Source organism: Oncorhynchus gorbuscha, unplaced genomic scaffold, assembly GCF_021184085.1.
Source record: "Oncorhynchus gorbuscha isolate QuinsamMale2020 ecotype Even-year unplaced genomic scaffold, OgorEven_v1.0 Un_scaffold_1161, whole genome shotgun sequence".
Taxonomy (NCBI): Eukaryota; Metazoa; Chordata; class Actinopteri; order Salmoniformes; family Salmonidae; genus Oncorhynchus; species Oncorhynchus gorbuscha.
In genome coordinates, this window is record NW_025746026.1 from 57501 (window position 1) to 73084 (window position 15584).

Here is a 15584-nt window from a genome sequence, read left to right on the forward strand (position 1 = left end):
ACTGAATCAATACTTTGTGTACTAATAAATATTATTCTATAGAGCCTCTGTGTACTAATAAATATTACATTCTATAGAGCCTCTGTGTACTAATAAATAATACATTCTATAGAGCCTCTGTGTACTAATAAATATTACATTCTATAGAGCCTCTGTGTACTAATAAATATTACATTCTATAGAGCCTCTGTGTACTAATAAATATTACATTCTATAGAGCCTCTGTGTACTAATAAATATTACATTCTATAGAGCCTCTGTGTACTAATAAATATTATTCTATAGAGCCTCTGTGTACTAATAAATAATACATTCTACAGAGCCTCTGTGTACTAATAAATAATACATTCTATAGAGCCTCTGTGTACTAATAAATAATACATTCACATGCAGATATTTATAAAATGTTTTCTGTGGCAGTAACTCACCTCTACGTCCATCTCTGTTGCAGAGGTTTGTGGGAATGCTGCTGGTGTGTGGTCTGGGCTGTGTGCCTCTGTCCCCCCCACCCCCTGTCCCAGCCTAGTCTACTCTCTCTGCCTCCACCCCTGTCAGCCACAGCCTAGTCTACCCTCTCTGCCTCCACCCCTGTCAGCCACAGCCTAGTCTACCCTCTTTGCCTCCACCCCTGTCAGCCACAGCCTAGTCTACCCTCTCTGCCTCCACCCCTGTCAGCCACAGCCTAGTCTACCCTCTCTGCCTCCACCCCTGTCAGCCACAGCCTACTCCTCACCCCCTGTCCCAGCCTAGTCTACCCTCTCTGCCTCCACCCCTGTCAGCCACAGCCTAGTCTACCCTCTCTGCCTCCACCCCTGTCAGCCACAGCCTACTCCTCACCCCCTGTCCCAGCCTAGTCTACCCTCTCTGCCTCCACCCCTGTCAGCCACAACCTACTCCTCACCCCCTGTCCCAGCCTAGTCTACCCTCTCTGCCTCCACCCCTGTCAGCCACAGCCTACTCCTCACCCCCTGTCCCAGCCTAGTCTACCCTCTCTGCCTCCACCCCTGTCAGCCACAGCCTACTCCTCATCCCCTGTCCCAGCCTAGTCTACCCTCTCTGCCTCCACGCCTGTCAGCCACAGCCTACTCCTCACCCCCTGTCCCAGCCTAGTCTACCCTCTCTGCCTCCACCCCTGTCAGCCACAGCCTACTCCTCATCCCCTGTCCCAGCCTAGTCTACCCTCTCTGCCTCCACGCCTGTCAGCCACAGCCTACTCCTCACCCCCTGTCCCAGCCTAGTCTACCCTCTCTGCCTCCACCCCTGTCAGCCACAGCCTACTCCTCACCTCCTGTCCCAGCCTAGTCTACCCTCTCTGCCTCCACCCCTGTCAGCCACAGCCTACTCCCCACCCCCTGTCCCAGCCTAGTCTACCCTCTCTGCCTCCACCCCTGTCAGCCACAGCCTACTCCTCACCCCCTGTCCCAGCCTAGTCTACCCTCTCTGCCTCCACCCCTGTCAGCCACAGCCTAGTCTAACCTCTCTGCCTCCACCCCTGTCAGCCACAGCCTAGTCTACCCTCTCTGCCTCCACCCCTGTCAGCCACAGCCTAGTCTACCCTCTCTGCCTCTCTCTGCCTCCACCCCTGTCAGCCACAGCCTAGTCTACCCTCTCTGCCTCCACCCCTGTCAGCCACAGCCTACTCCTGACCGCCTGGCTAACCAGTGTCTTCACTGTTCGTCAATAATGCAGCAGAATCTTCTCCAGTTTCTCCCATCCCTCCAGGTAGAGCAGAAGGATGTGTCTTGTGACTCTTCCAGCCGTCATTCTCCACGCCGTCTACTGCCACCTAATTAGTCTTTCAGAGTGCTGCTTGGGTTACGCTTGAATAAGTCATAAAACACACACAGATGGGTGGTGTGTCAACGTGTTCCTCTGTGTTTCTGGTTGGAAGGACCACGTCATGTCTGTTGACGGATATTTTGTTCTTTAGTTTTAATGAAGGAATTAGTTGATGACTAAATGAGTGACGGTGGGGTCCTGTGACGGTGGGGTCCTGTGACGGTGGGGTCCTGTGACGGTGGGGTCCTGTGGGGTCCTGTGGGGTCCTGTGACGGTGGGGTCCTGTGATGGTGGGGTCCTGTGGGGTCCTGTGGGGTCCTGTGATGGTGGGGTCCTGTGGGGTCCTGTGGGGTCCTGTGATGGTGGGGTCCTGTGACGGTGTGGTCCTGTGGGGTCCTGTGACGGTGTGGTACTGTGATGGTGGGGTCCTGTGACGGTGGGGTCCTGTGATGGTGGGGTCCTGTGAAGGTGGGGTCCTGTGTGGTCCTGTGACGGTGGGGTCCTGTGTGGTCCTGTGACGGTGGGGTCCTGTGTGGTCCTGTGATGGTGGGGTCCTGTGATGTTGGGGTCCTGTGATGGTGGGGTCCTGTGATGGTGGGGTCCTGTGACGGTGGAGTCCTGTGATGGTGGGGTCCTGTGATGGTGGGGTCCTGTGATGGTGGGGTCCTGTGACAGTGGGGTCCTGTGATGGTGGGGTCCTGTGACGGTGTGGTCCTGTGATGGTGGGGTCCTGTGGGGTCCTATGACGGTGGGGTCCTGTGACGATGTGGTCCTGTGACGGTGGGGTCCTGTGTGGTCCTGTGATGGTGGGGTCCTGTGATGGTGGGGTCCTGTGATGGTGGGGTCCTGTGACGGTGGGGTCCTGTGGGGTCCTATGACGGTGGGGTCCTGTGACGGTGGGGTCCTGTGATGGTGGGGTCCTGTGACGGTGTGGTCCTGTGATGGTGGGGTCCTGTGGGGTCCTATGACGGTGGGGTCCTGTGACGGTGGGGTCCTGTGGGGTCCTATGACGGTGGGGTCCTGTGACGGTGGGGTCCTGTGACGGTGGGGTCCTGTGATGGTGTGGTCCTGTGACGGTGGGGTCCTGTGACAGTGGGGTCCTGTGGGGTCCTGTGACGGTGGGGTCCTGTGACGGTGGGGTCCTGTGACGGTGGGGTCCTGTGACGGTGGGGTCCTATGACGGTCTGGTCCTGTGGGGTACTGTGACGGTCTGGTCCTGTGGGGTCCTGTGACGGTCTGGTCCTGTGACGGTCTGGTCCTGTGGGGTCCTGTGACGGTCTGGTCCTGTGGGGTCCTGTGATGGTGTGGTCCTGTGGGGTCCTGTGACGGTGGGGACCTGTGACGGTCTGGTCCTGTGGGGTCTTGTGACGGTGTGGTCCTGTGGGGTCCTGTGACGGTGTGGTCCTGTGATGGTGGGGTCCTGTGGGGTCATGTGACGGTGTGGTCCTGTGGGGTCCTGTGACGGTGTGGTCCTGTGGGGTCCTGTGACGGTGTGGTACTGTGATGGTAGGGTCCTGTGGGGTCCTGTGACGGTGGGGTCCTGTGACGGTGTGGTCCTGTGGGGTCCTGTGACTGTCTGGTCCTGTGGGATCCTGTGACGGTCTGGTCCTGTGGGGTCCTGTGACGGTGTGGTCCTGTGAGGGTGTGGTCCTGTGACGGTGGGGTCCTGTGACGGTGGGGTCCTGTGGGGTCCTGTGACGGTGGGGTTCTGTGATGGTGTGGTCCTGTGGGGTCCTGTGACGGTGTGGTCCTGTGACGGTCTGGTCCTGTGGGGTCCTGTGACGGTCTGGTCCTGTGGGGTCCTGTGATGGTGTGGTCCTGTGATGGTGGGGTCCTGTGGGGTCCTATGACGGTGGGGTCCTGTGACAGTGGGGTCCTGTGATGGTGGGGTCCTGTGACGGTGTGGTCCTGTGATGGTGGGGTCCTGTGGGGTCCTATGACGGTGGGGTCCTGTGACGGTGGGGTCCTGTGGGGTCCTGTGACTGTCTGGTCCTGTGGGATCCTGTGACGGTCTGGTCCTGTGGGGTCCTGTGACGGTGTGGTCCTGTGAGGGTGTGGTCCTGTGACGGTGGGGTCCTGTGACGGTGGGGTCCTGTGGGGTCCTGTGACGGTGGGGTTCTGTGATGGTGTGGTCCTGTGGGGTCCTGTGACGGTGTGGTCCTGTGACGGTCTGGTCCTGTGGGGTCCTGTGACGGTCTGGTCCTGTGGGGTCCTGTGATGGTGTGGTCCTGTGATGGTGGGGTCCTGTGGGGTCCTATGACGGTGGGGTCCTGTGACAGTGGGGTCCTGTGATGGTGGGGTCCTGTGACGGTGTGGTCCTGTGATGGTGGGGTCCTGTGGGGTCCTATGACGGTGGGGTCCTGTGACGGTGGGGTCCTGTGATGGTGGGGTCCTGTGATGGTGGGGTCCTGTGACGGTGGGGTCCTGTGGGGTCCTGTGATGGTGTAGTCCTGTGGGGTCCTGTGACGGTGTGGTCCTGTGACGGTCTGGTCCTGTGGGGTCCTGTGACAGTCTGGTCCTGTGGGGTCCTGTGACGGTGTGGTGCTGTGACGGTCTGGTCCTGTGACGGTGGGGTCCTGTGACGGTGGGGTCCTGTGGGGTCCTGTGACGGTGGGGTCCTGTGACGGTGGGGTGCTGTGACGGTGGGGTCCTGTGACGGTCTGGTCCTGTGGGGTCCTGTGGGGTGCTGTGACGGTGTGGTCCTGTGATGGTGTGGTCCTGTGACGGTGTGGTCCTGTGGGGTCCTGTGACGGTGTGGTCCTGTGATGGTGGGGTCCTGTGACGGTCTGGTCCTGTGGGGTCCTGTGACGGTCTGGTCCTGTGGGGTCCTGTGACGGTGTGGTCCTGTGACGTTGTGGTCCTGTGACAGTGGAGTCCTGTGGGGTCCTGTGACGGTGGGGTCCTGTGATGGTGTGGTCCTGTGGGGTCCTGTGACGGTGTGGTCCTGTGACGGTCTGGTCCTGTGGGGTCCTGTGACGGTCTGGTCCTGTGGGGTCCTGTGACGGTGTGGTCCTGTGACGGTCTGGTCCTGTGGGGTCCTGTGACGGTCTGGTCCTGTGGGGTCCTGTGATGGTGTGGTCCTGTGGGGTCCTGTGACGGTGGGGACCTGTGACGGTCTGGTCCTGTGGGGTCTTGTGTCCGGTGTGGTCCTGTGGGGTCCTGTGACGGTGTGGTCCTGTGATGGTGGGGTCCTGTGGGGTCCTGTGACGGTGTGGTCCTGTGGGGTCCTGTGACGGTGTGGTCCTGTGGGTTCCTGTGACGGTGTGGTACTGTGATGGTGGGGTCCTGTGGGGTCCTGTGACGGTGGGGTCCTGTGACGGTGTGGTCCTGTGGGGTCCTGTGACGGTCTGGTCCTGTGGGGTCCTGTGACGGTCTGGTCCTGTGGGGTCCTGTGACGGTCTGGTCCTGTGGGTTCCTGTGACGGTGTGGTCCTGTGACGGTGGGGTCCTGTGGGGTCCAGGACCACACCTGTCCTGTGACGGTCTGGTCCTGTGGGGTCCTGTGACAGTCTGGTCCTGTGGGGTCCTGTGACAGTCTGGTCCTGTGGGGTCCTGTGACGGTGTGGTCCTGTGACGGTGTGGTCCTGTGACTTTGGGGTCCTGTGACGGTGGGGTCCTGTGTGGTCCTGTGACGGTGGGGTCCTGTGGGGTCCTGTGGGGTCCTGTGACGGTGGGGTCCTGTGACGGTGGGGTGCTGTGACGGTGGGGTCCTGTGACGGTCTGGTCCTGTGGGGTCCTGTGGGGTGCTGTGACGGTGTGGTCCTGTGGCGGTGTGGTCCTGTGACGGTGGGGTGCTGTGACGGTGGGATCCTGTGGGTTCCTGTGACGGTTGGGTCCTGTGACGGTGTGGTCCTGTGACGGTGTGGTCCTGTGGGGTCCTGTGGGGTCCTATGACGGTGGGGTCCTGTGGGGTTCTGTGATGGTGGGGTCCTGTGACGGTGGGGTCCTGTGATGGTGGGGTCCTGTGACGGTGTGGTCCTGTGACGGTGGGGACCTGTGACGGTGTGGACATATGACGGTGGGGTCCTGTGACGGTGGGGTCCTGTGGGGTCCTGTGGGGTCCTGTGACGGTGTGGTACTGTGATGGTGGGGTCCTGTGACGGTGGGGTCCTGTGATGGTGGGGTCCTGTGACGGTGGGGTCCTGTGTGGTCCTGTGACGGTGGGGTCCTGTGTGGTCCTGTGACGGTGGGGTCCTGTGTGGTCCTGTGATGGTGGGGTCCTGTGATGTTGGGGTCCTGTGATGGTGGGGTCCTGTGACGGTGGGGTCCTGTGACGGTGGGGTCCTGTGATGGTGGGGTCCTGTGATGGTGGGGTCCTGTGACAGTGGGGTCCTGTGACAGTGGGGTCCTGTGATGGTGGGGTCCTGTGACGGTGTGGTCCTGTGATGGTGGGGTCCTGTGGGGTCCTATGACGGTGGGGTCCTGTGACGGTGTGGTCCTGTGACGGTGGGGTCCTGTGTGGTCCTGTGATGGTGGGGTCCTGTGATGGTGGGGTCCTGTGATGGTGGGGTCCTGTGACGGTGGGGTCCTGTGATGGTGGGGTCCTGTGATGGTGGGGTCCTGTGATGGTGGGGTCCTGTGACAGTGGGGTCCTGTGATGGTGGGGTCCTGTGACGGTGTGGTCCTGTGATGGTGGGGTCCTGTGGGGTCCTATGACGGTGGGGTCCTGTGACGGTGGGGTCCTGTGATGGTGGGGTCCTGTGACGGTGTGGTCCTGTGATGGTGGGGTCCTGTGGGGTCCTATGACGGTGGGGTCCTGTGACGGTGGGGTCCTGTGGGGTCCTATGACGGTGGGGTCCTGTGACGGTGGGGTCCTGTGACGGTGGGGTCCTGTGATGGTGTGGTCCTGTGACGGTGGGGTCCTGTGACAGTGGGGTCCTGTGGGGTCCTGTGACGGTGGGGTCCTGTGACGGTGGGGTCCTGTGACGGTGGGGTCCTGTGACGGTGGGGTCCTATGACGGTCTGGTCCTGTGGGGTACTGTGACGGTCTGGTCCTGTGGGGTCCTGTGACGGTCTGGTCCTGTGACGGTCTGGTCCTGTGGGGTCCTGTGACGGTCTGGTCCTGTGGGGTCCTGTGATGGTGTGGTCCTGTGGGGTCCTGTGACGGTGGGGACCTGTGACGGTCTGGTCCTGTGGGGTCTTGTGACGGTGTGGTCCTGTGGGGTCCTGTGACGGTGTGGTCCTGTGATGGTGGGGTCCTGTGGGGTCATGTGACGGTGTGGTCCTGTGGGGTCCTGTGACGGTGTGGTCCTGTGGGGTCCTGTGACGGTGTGGTACTGTGATGGTAGGGTCCTGTGGGGTCCTGTGACGGTGTGGTCCTGTGGGGTCCTGTGACTGTCTGGTCCTGTGGGATCCTGTGACGGTCTGGTCCTGTGGGGTCCTGTGACGGTGTGGTCCTGTGAGGGTGTGGTCCTGTGACGGTGGGGTCCTGTGACGGTGGGGTCCTGTGGGGTCCTGTGACGGTGGGGTTCTGTGATGGTGTGGTCCTGTGGGGTCCTGTGACGGTGTGGTCCTGTGACGGTCTGGTCCTGTGGGGTCCTGTGACGGTCTGGTCCTGTGGGGTCCTGTGATGGTGTGGTCCTGTGATGGTGGGGTCCTGTGGGGTCCTGTGACGGTGGGGTCCTGTGACAGTGGGGTCCTGTGATGGTGGGGTCCTGTGACGGTGTGGTCCTGTGATGGTGGGGTCCTGTGGGGTCCTGTGACGGTGGGGTCCTGTGACGGTGGGGTCCTGTGATGGTGGGGTCCTGTGATGGTGGGGTCCTGTGGGGTCCTGTGATGGTGTAGTCCTGTGGGGTCCTGTGACGGTGTGGTCCTGTGACGGTCTGGTCCTGTGGGGTCCTGTGACGGTCTGGTCCTGTGGGGTCCTGTGACGGTGTGGTGCTGTGACGGTCTGGTCCTGTGACGGTGGGGTCCTGTGACGGTGGGGTCCTGTGGGGTCCTGTGACGGTGGGGTCCTGTGACGGTGGGGTGCTGTGACGGTGGGGTCCTGTGACGGTCTGGTCCTGTGGGGTCCTGTGGGGTGCTGTGACGGTGTGGTCCTGTGACGGTGGGGTCCTGTGACGGTCTGGTCCTGTGGGGTCCTGTGGGGTGCTGTGACGGTGTGGTCCTGTGGCGGTGTGGTCCTGTGACGGTGGGGTGCTGTGACGGTGGGATCCTGTGGGTTCCTGTGACGGTTGGGTCCTGTGACGGTGTGGTCCTGTGACGGTGTGGTCCTGTGGGGTCCTGTGGGGTCCTATGACGGTGGGGTCCTGTGGGGTTCTGTGATGGTGGGGTCCTGTGACGGTGGGGTCCTGTGATGGTGGGGTCCTGTGATGGTGTGGTCCTGTGACGGTGGGGTCCTGTGACGGTGTGGTCATGTGACGGTGGGGTCCTGTGACGGTGGGGTCCTGTGGGGTCCTGTGGGGTCCTGTGATGGTGTAGTCCTGTGGGGTCCTGTGATGGTGTGGTCCTGTGACGGTCTGGTCCTGTGGGGTCCTGTGACAGTCTGGTCCTGTGGGGTCCTGTGACGGTCTGGTCCTGTGGGGTCCTGTGGGGTGCTGTGACGGTGGGGTCCTGTGATGGTGGGGTCCTGTGGGGTCTGGTCCTGTGAGGTCCTGTGACGGTCTGGTCCTGTGGGGTCCTGTGACGGTGTGGTCCTGTGACGTTGTGGTCCTGTGACAGTGGGGTCCTGTCGGGTCCTGTGACGGTGGGGTCCTGTGATGGTGTGGTCCTGTGGGGTCCTGTGACGGTGTGGTCCTGTGACGGTCTGGTCCTGTGGGGTCCTGTGACGGTCTGGTCCTGTGGGTCCTGTGACGGTGTGGTCCTGTGACGGTCTGGTCCTGTGGGGTCCTGTGACGGTGGGGTCCTGTGGGGTCCTGTGATGGTGTGGTCCTGTGGGGTCCTGTGATGGTGGGGACCTGTGACGGTCTGGTCCTGTGGGGTCTTGTGACGGTGTGGTCCTGTGGGGTCCTGTGACGGTGTGGTCCTGTGATGGTGGGGGTCCTGTGGGGTCCTGTGACGGTGTGGTCCTGTGGGGTCCTGTGACGGTGTGGTCCTGTGGGGTCCTGTGACGGTGTGGTACTGTGATGGTGGGGTCCTGTGGGGTCCTGTGACGGTGGGGTCCTGTGACGGTGTGGTCCTGTGGGGTCCTGTGACGGTGTGGTACTGTGATGGTGGGGTCCTGTGGGGTCCTATGACGGTGGGGTCCTGTGACGGTGGGGTCCTGTGGGGTCCTATGACGGTGGGGTCCTGTGACGGTGGGGTCCTGTGATGGTGGGGTCCTGTGATGGTGTGGTCCTGTGACGGTGGGGTCCTGTGACAGTGGGGTCCTGTGGGGTCCTGTGACGGTGGGGTCCTGTGACGGTGGGGTCCTGTGACGGTGGGGGTGGGGTCCTGTGACGGTGGGGTCCTATGACGGTCTGGTCCTGTGGGGTACTGTGACGGTCTGGTCCTGTGGGGTCCTGTGACGGTCTGGTCCTGTGACGGTCTGGTCCTGTGGGGTCCTGTGACGGTCTGGTCCTGTGGGGTCCTGTGATGGTGTGGTCCTGTGGGGTCCTGTGACGGTGGGGACCTGTGACGGTCTGGTCCTGTGGGGTCTTGTGACGGTGTGGTCCTGTGGGGTCCTGTGACGGTGTGGTCCTGTGATGGTGGGGTCCTGTGGGGTCATGTGACGGTGTGGTCCTGTGGGGTCCTGTGACGGTGTGGTCCTGTGGGGTCCTGTGACGGTGTGGTACTGTGATGGTAGGGTCCTGTGGGGTCCTGTGACGGTGTGGTCCTGTGACGGGGGTCCTGTGACTGTCTGGTCCTGTGGGATCCTGTGACGGTCTGGTCCTGTGGGGTCCTGTGGTCCTGTGAGGGTGTGGGTGTGGTCCTGTGAGGGTGTGGTCCTGTGACGGTGGGGTCCTGTGACGGTGGGGTCCTGTGGGGTCCTGTGACGGTGGGGTTCTGTGATGGTGTGGTCCTGTGGGGTCCTGTGACGGTGTGGTCCTGTGACGGTCTGGTCCTGTGGGGTCCTGTGACGGTCTGGTCCTGTGGGGTCCTGTGATGGTGTGGTCCTGTGATGGTGGGGTCCTGTGGGGTCCTATGACGGTGGGGTCCTGTGACAGTGGGGTCCTGTGATGGTGGGGTCCTGTGACGGTGTGGTCCTGTGATGGTGGGGTCCTGTGGGGTCCTATGACGGTGGGGTCCTGTGACGGTGGGGTCCTGTGATGGTGGGGTCCTGTGATGGTGGGGTCCTGTGGGGTCCTGTGATGGTGTAGTCCTGTGGGGTCCTGTGACGGTGTGGTCCTGTGACGGTCTGGTCCTGTGGGGTCCTGTGACAGTCTGGTCCTGTGGGGTCCTGTGACGGTGTGGTGCTGTGACGGTCTGGTCCTGTGACGGTGGGGTCCTGTGACGGTGGGGTCCTGTGGGGTCCTGTGACGGTGGGGTCCTGTGACGGTGGGGTGCTGTGACGGTGGGGTCCTGTGACGGTCTGGTCCTGTGGGGTCCTGTGGGGTGCTGTGACGGTGTGGTCCTGTGACGGTGGGGTCCTGTGACGGTCTGGTCCTGTGGGGTCCTGTGGGGTGCTGTGACGGTGTGGTCCTGTGGCGGTGTGGTCCTGTGACGGTGGGGTGCTGTGACGGTGGGATCCTGTGGGTTCCTGTGACGGTTGGGTCCTGTGACGGTGTGGTCCTGTGACGGTGTGGTCCTGTGGGGTCCTGTGGGGTCCTATGACGGTGGGGTCCTGTGGGGTTCTGTGATGGTGGGGTCCTGTGACGGTGGGGTCCTGTGATGGTGGGGTCCTGTGATGGTGTGGTCCTGTGACGGTGGGGACCTGTGACGGTGTGGACATGTGACGGTGGGGTCCTGTGACGGTGGGGTCCTGTGGGGTCCTGTGGGGTCCTGTGATGGTGTAGTCCTGTGGGGTCCTGTGATGGTGTGGTCCTGTGACGGTCTGGTCCTGTGGGGTCCTGTGACAGTCTGGTCCTGTGGGGTCCTGTGACGGTCTGGTCCTGTGGGGTCCTGTGGGGTGCTGTGACGGTGTGGTCCTGTGATGGTGGGGTCCTGTGACGGTCTGGTCCTGTGAGGTCCTGTGACGGTCTGGTCCTGTGGGGTCCTGTGACGGTGTGGTCCTGTGACGTTGTGGTCCTGTGACAGTGGAGTCCTGTCGGGTCCTGTGACGGTGGGGTCCTGTGATGGTGTGGTCCTGTGGGGTCCTGTGACGGTGTGGTCCTGTGACGGTCTGGTCCTGTGGGGTCCTGTGACGGTCTGGTCCTGTGGGGTCCTGTGACGGTGTGGTCCTGTGACGGTCTGGTCCTGTGGGGTCCTGTGACGGTCTGGTCCTGTGGGGTCCTGTGATGGTGTGGTCCTGTGGGGTCCTGTGACGGTGGGGACCTGTGACGGTCTGGTCCTGTGGGGTCTTGTGACGGTGTGGTCCTGTGGGGTCCTGTGACGGTGTGGTCCTGTGATGGTGGGGTCCTGTGGGGTCCTGTGACGGTGTGGTCCTGTGGGGTCCTGTGACGGTGTGGTCCTGTGGGGTCCTGTGACGGTGTGGTACTGTGATGGTGGGGTCCTGTGGGGTCCTGTGACGGTGGGGTCCTGTGACGGTGTGGTCCTGTGGGGTCCTGTGACGGTCTGGTCCTGTGGGGTCCTGTGACGGTCTGGTCCTGTGGGGTCCTGTGACGGTCTGGTCCTGTGGGTTCCTGTGACGGTGTGGTCCTGTGACGGTGGGGTCCTGTGACAGGACCACACCTGTCCTATGACGGTCTTGGCCTGTGGGGTCCTGTGACAGTCTGGTCCTGTGGGGTCCTGTGACAGTCTGGTCCTGTGGGGTCCTGTGACGGTGTGGTCCTGTGACGGTGTGGTCCTGTGACGGTGGGGTCCTGTGACGGTGGGGTCCTGTGTGGTCCTGTGACGGTGGGGTCCTGTGGGGTCCTGTGGGGTCCTGTGACGGTGGGGTCCTGTGACGGTGGGGTGCTGTGACGGTGGGGTCCTGTGACGGTCTGGTCCTGTGGGGTCCTGTGGGGTGCTGTGACGGTGTGGTCCTGTGGCGGTGTGGTCCTGTGACGGTGGGGTGCTGTGACGGTGGGATCCTGTGGGTTCCTGTGACGGTTGGGTCCTGTGACGGTGTGGTCCTGTGACGGTGTGGTCCTGTGGGGTCCTGTGGGGTCCTATGACGGTGGGGTCCTGTGGGGTTCTGTGATGGTGGGGTCCTGTGACGGTGGGGTCCTGTGATGGTGGGGTCCTGTGATGGTGTGGTCCTGTGACGGTGGGGACCTGTGACGGTGTGGACATGTGACGGTGGGGTCCTGTGACGGTGGGGTCCTGTGGGGTCCTGTGGGGTCCTGTGATGGTGTAGTCCTGTGGGGTCCTGTGATGGTGTGGTCCTGTGACGGTCTGGTCCTGTGGGGTCCTGTGACAGTCTGGTCCTGTGGGGTCCTGTGACGGTGTGGTCCTGTGACGGTGTGGTCCTGTGACGGTGGGTTCCTGTGACGGTGGGGTCCTGTGACGGTGGGGTCCTGTGGGGTCCTGTGATGGTGGGGTCCTGTGACGGTGGGGTGCTGTGACGGTGGGGTCCTGTGACGGTCTGGTCCTGTGGGGTCCTGTGACGGTGTGGTCCTGTGACAGTGGGGTGCTGTGACGGTGGGGTCCTGTGGGGTCCTGTGACGGTGGGGTCCTGTGACGGTGTGGTCCTGTGACGGTGTGGTCCTGTGGGGTCCTGTGACGGTGGGGTGCTGTGACGGTGGGGTGCTGTGATGGTGGGGTCCTGTGACGGTGGGGTCCTGTGACGGTGTGGTCCTGTGATGTCCTGTGGGGTCCTGTGACGGTGGGGTCCTGTGACGGTGGGGTCCTGTGACGGTGGGGTCCTGTGACGGTGGGGTCCTGTGACGGTCTGGTCCTGTGACGGTGGGGTCCTGTGACGGTCTGGTCCTGTGACGGTGGGGTCCTGTGGGGTCCTGTGACGGTGGGGTCCTGTGACGGTGGGGTCCTGTGACGGTGGAGTCCTGTGCTTGATCAGGATAATATTTGGAGCATCATTCTCTGTAACACACAGCTAATTCATGCAGACCTACAGCGTCCACTTATCGTTTGTTCTAACATCTCTAATACACTCCAACCAACTTTTCTCCCTCCATCCCTCAACCCCCCCCTATCCCTCCCTCTACCCCTCTCTCTCCCCCCATCCATCACCCCCATTTCTCCCTCCATTCCCCATCCATCCCCATCTATTTCCCCATACCCCATCTCTCCCTCTATCCCTCCCTTCATCTCCCACTCCATTCCCCATCTATCACTCCATCCCCCATTTCTTCCTCCATCCCACTTCTCTCCCTCCATCCCCCATTTCTTCCTCCATCCCACTTCTCTCCCTCTATCCATCTCCCACTCCATTCCCCATCTCTCCCTCATCCCCCATCTCTCCCTCATCCCCCATTTCCCATCTATTCCCCCATCACCCATCTATTCCTCCATCCATCCCTCCCATCTCCCCATCTATCCCTTCACCCCCTCCATCCCTCATCTCTCCCTCCATCCCCCATCTATCTCTCCCTCCATCCATCCCCAATCTCTCTCCCTCTATCCCTCCCTCCACCCCCATCTCCCCATCTCCCAATCTATCCCTCCATCCTTCCCTCCATCCCCCACTCCTTTCTCCATCCCACTTCTCTCCCTCCATCTCCCATCTATTCCCCCATCCCTCCCTCCATCCCCCATCTCTCCCTCTATCCTTCCCCATCTCCCCATCTATCCCTCCACCCCCGTCCTCCATCCCTCCCTCCATCCATCCCCCACTTCTCCCTCATCTCCCTCCCTCCATCCATCCCTCCATCCCTCATTTCTTCCTCCATCTCACTTCTCTCCCTCGTCCCCCATCTATCTCTCCCTCCCTCAATCTCCCCATTCTATCCCTCCAACCCCCCTCTGTCCCTCATCCCCATCTCCTCCACCATCCCTCCCTCCATCCATCCCCGCATCTATCCCTCCATCTCTCCCCCCATCCCCCATCTCCCCATTCCATCCCTCCATCCGTCCCTCCATCTCCCATTTCTTCCTCCATCAATCCATCCCTCCATCTCCCATTTCTTCCTCCAACCCACTTCTCTCCCTCATCCCCATCTCCTCCACCATCCCTCCCTCCATCCATCCCCGCATCTATCCCTCCATCTCTCCCCCATCCCCCATCTCCCCATTCCATCCCTCCATCCGTCCCTCCATCTCCCATTTCTTCCTCCATCAATCCATCCCTCCATCTCCCATTTCTTCCTCCAACCCACTTCTCTCCCTCATCCCCATCTCCTCCACCATCCCTCCCTCCATCCATCCCCGCATCTATCCCTCCATCTCTCCCCCCATCCCCCATCTCCCCATTCCATCCCTCCATCCGTCCCTCCATCTCCCATTTCTTCCTCCATCAATCCATCCCTCCATCTCCCATTTCTTCCTCCATCCCACTTCTCTCCCTCTATCCCTCCATCTCCCCATTCTATCCCTCCAACCCCCCTCTGTCCCTCATCCATCCCTCCATCTCCCATAGAATAAAGGAGAGGAGACATCTCTATTGGTTAGAATAAAGGAGAGGAGACATCTCTATTGGTTAGAATAGAGGAGAGGAGACATCTCTATTGGTTAGAATAAAGGAGAGGAGACATCTCTATTGGTTAGAATAGAGGAGAGGAGACATCTCTATTGGTTAGAATAGAGGAGATGTCTCTATTGGTTAGAATAGAGGAGAGGAGATGTCTCTATTGGTTAGAATAAAGGAGAGGAGACATCTCTATTGGTTAGAATAGAGGAGAGGAGACATCTCTATGGGTTAGAATAGAGGAGAGGAGACATCTCTATTGGTTAGAATAAAGGAGAGGAGACATCTCTATTGGTTAGAAAAAAGGAGAGGAGACATCTCTATTGGTTAGAATAGAGGAGACATCTCTATTGGTTAGAATAAAGGAGAGGAGACATCTCTATTGGTTAGAATAAAGGAGAGGAGATGTCTCTATTGGTTAGAATAGAGGAGAGGAGACGTCTCTATTGGTTAGAATAAAGGAGAGGAGACATCTCTATGGGTTAGAATAAAGGAGAGGAGATGTCTCTATTGGTTAGAATAAAGGAGAGGAGAGATGTCTCTATTGGTTAGAATAAAGGAGAGGAGACAGGGAGACATTGGTTAGAATAGAGGAGAGGAGACATCTCATTGGTTAGAATAGAGGAGAGGAGACATCTCTATTGGTTAGAATAGAGGAGAGGAGACATCTCTATGGGTTAGAATAAAGGAGAGGAGACATCTCTATGGGTTAGAATAGAGGAGAGGAGACATCTCTATTGGTTAGAATAGAGGAGACATCTCTATTGGTTAGAATAGAGGAGAGGAGACATCTCTATTGGTTAGAATAGAGGAGACATCTCTATGGGTTAGAATAGAGGAGAGGAGACATCTCTATTGGTTAGAATAAAGGAGAGGAGACATCTCTATGGGTTAGAATAGAGGAGAGGAGACATCTCTATTGGTTAGAATAAAGGAGAGGAGACATCTCTATTGGTTAGAATAGAGGAGAGGAGACATCTCTATTGGTTAGAATAGAGGAGAGGAGACATCTCTATTGGTTAGAATAGAGGAGAGGAGACATCTCTATTGGTTAGAATAAAGGAGAGGAGACATCTCTATTGGTTAGAATAGAGGAGAGGAGACATCTCCATTGGTTAGAATAGAGGAGAGGAGACGTCTCTATTGGTTAGAATAGAGGAGAGGAGACATCTATTGGTTAGAATAAAGGAGAGGTGACATCTCTATTGGTTAGAATAGAGGAGAGGAGACATCTCTATTGGTTAGAATAGAGGAGAGGAGACATC

At 60.0% G+C, this 15584-nt stretch overlaps 1 protein-coding gene across 1 annotated transcript in view; it reads right to left on the reverse strand.

Moving 5' to 3' along the window:
• The window catches only part of LOC124021683 (espin-like), a 12375-nt gene extending 11578 nt beyond the window's left edge, over positions 1-797 (reverse strand). Inside the window, exon 1 of the mRNA XM_046336795.1 lies at positions 429-797. The gene's annotated coding sequence lies outside the window, so the exon portion shown is untranslated. The remainder of the gene's footprint in view (positions 1-428) is intronic.
• Between the last annotated feature and the right edge of the window lie 14787 nt (positions 798-15584).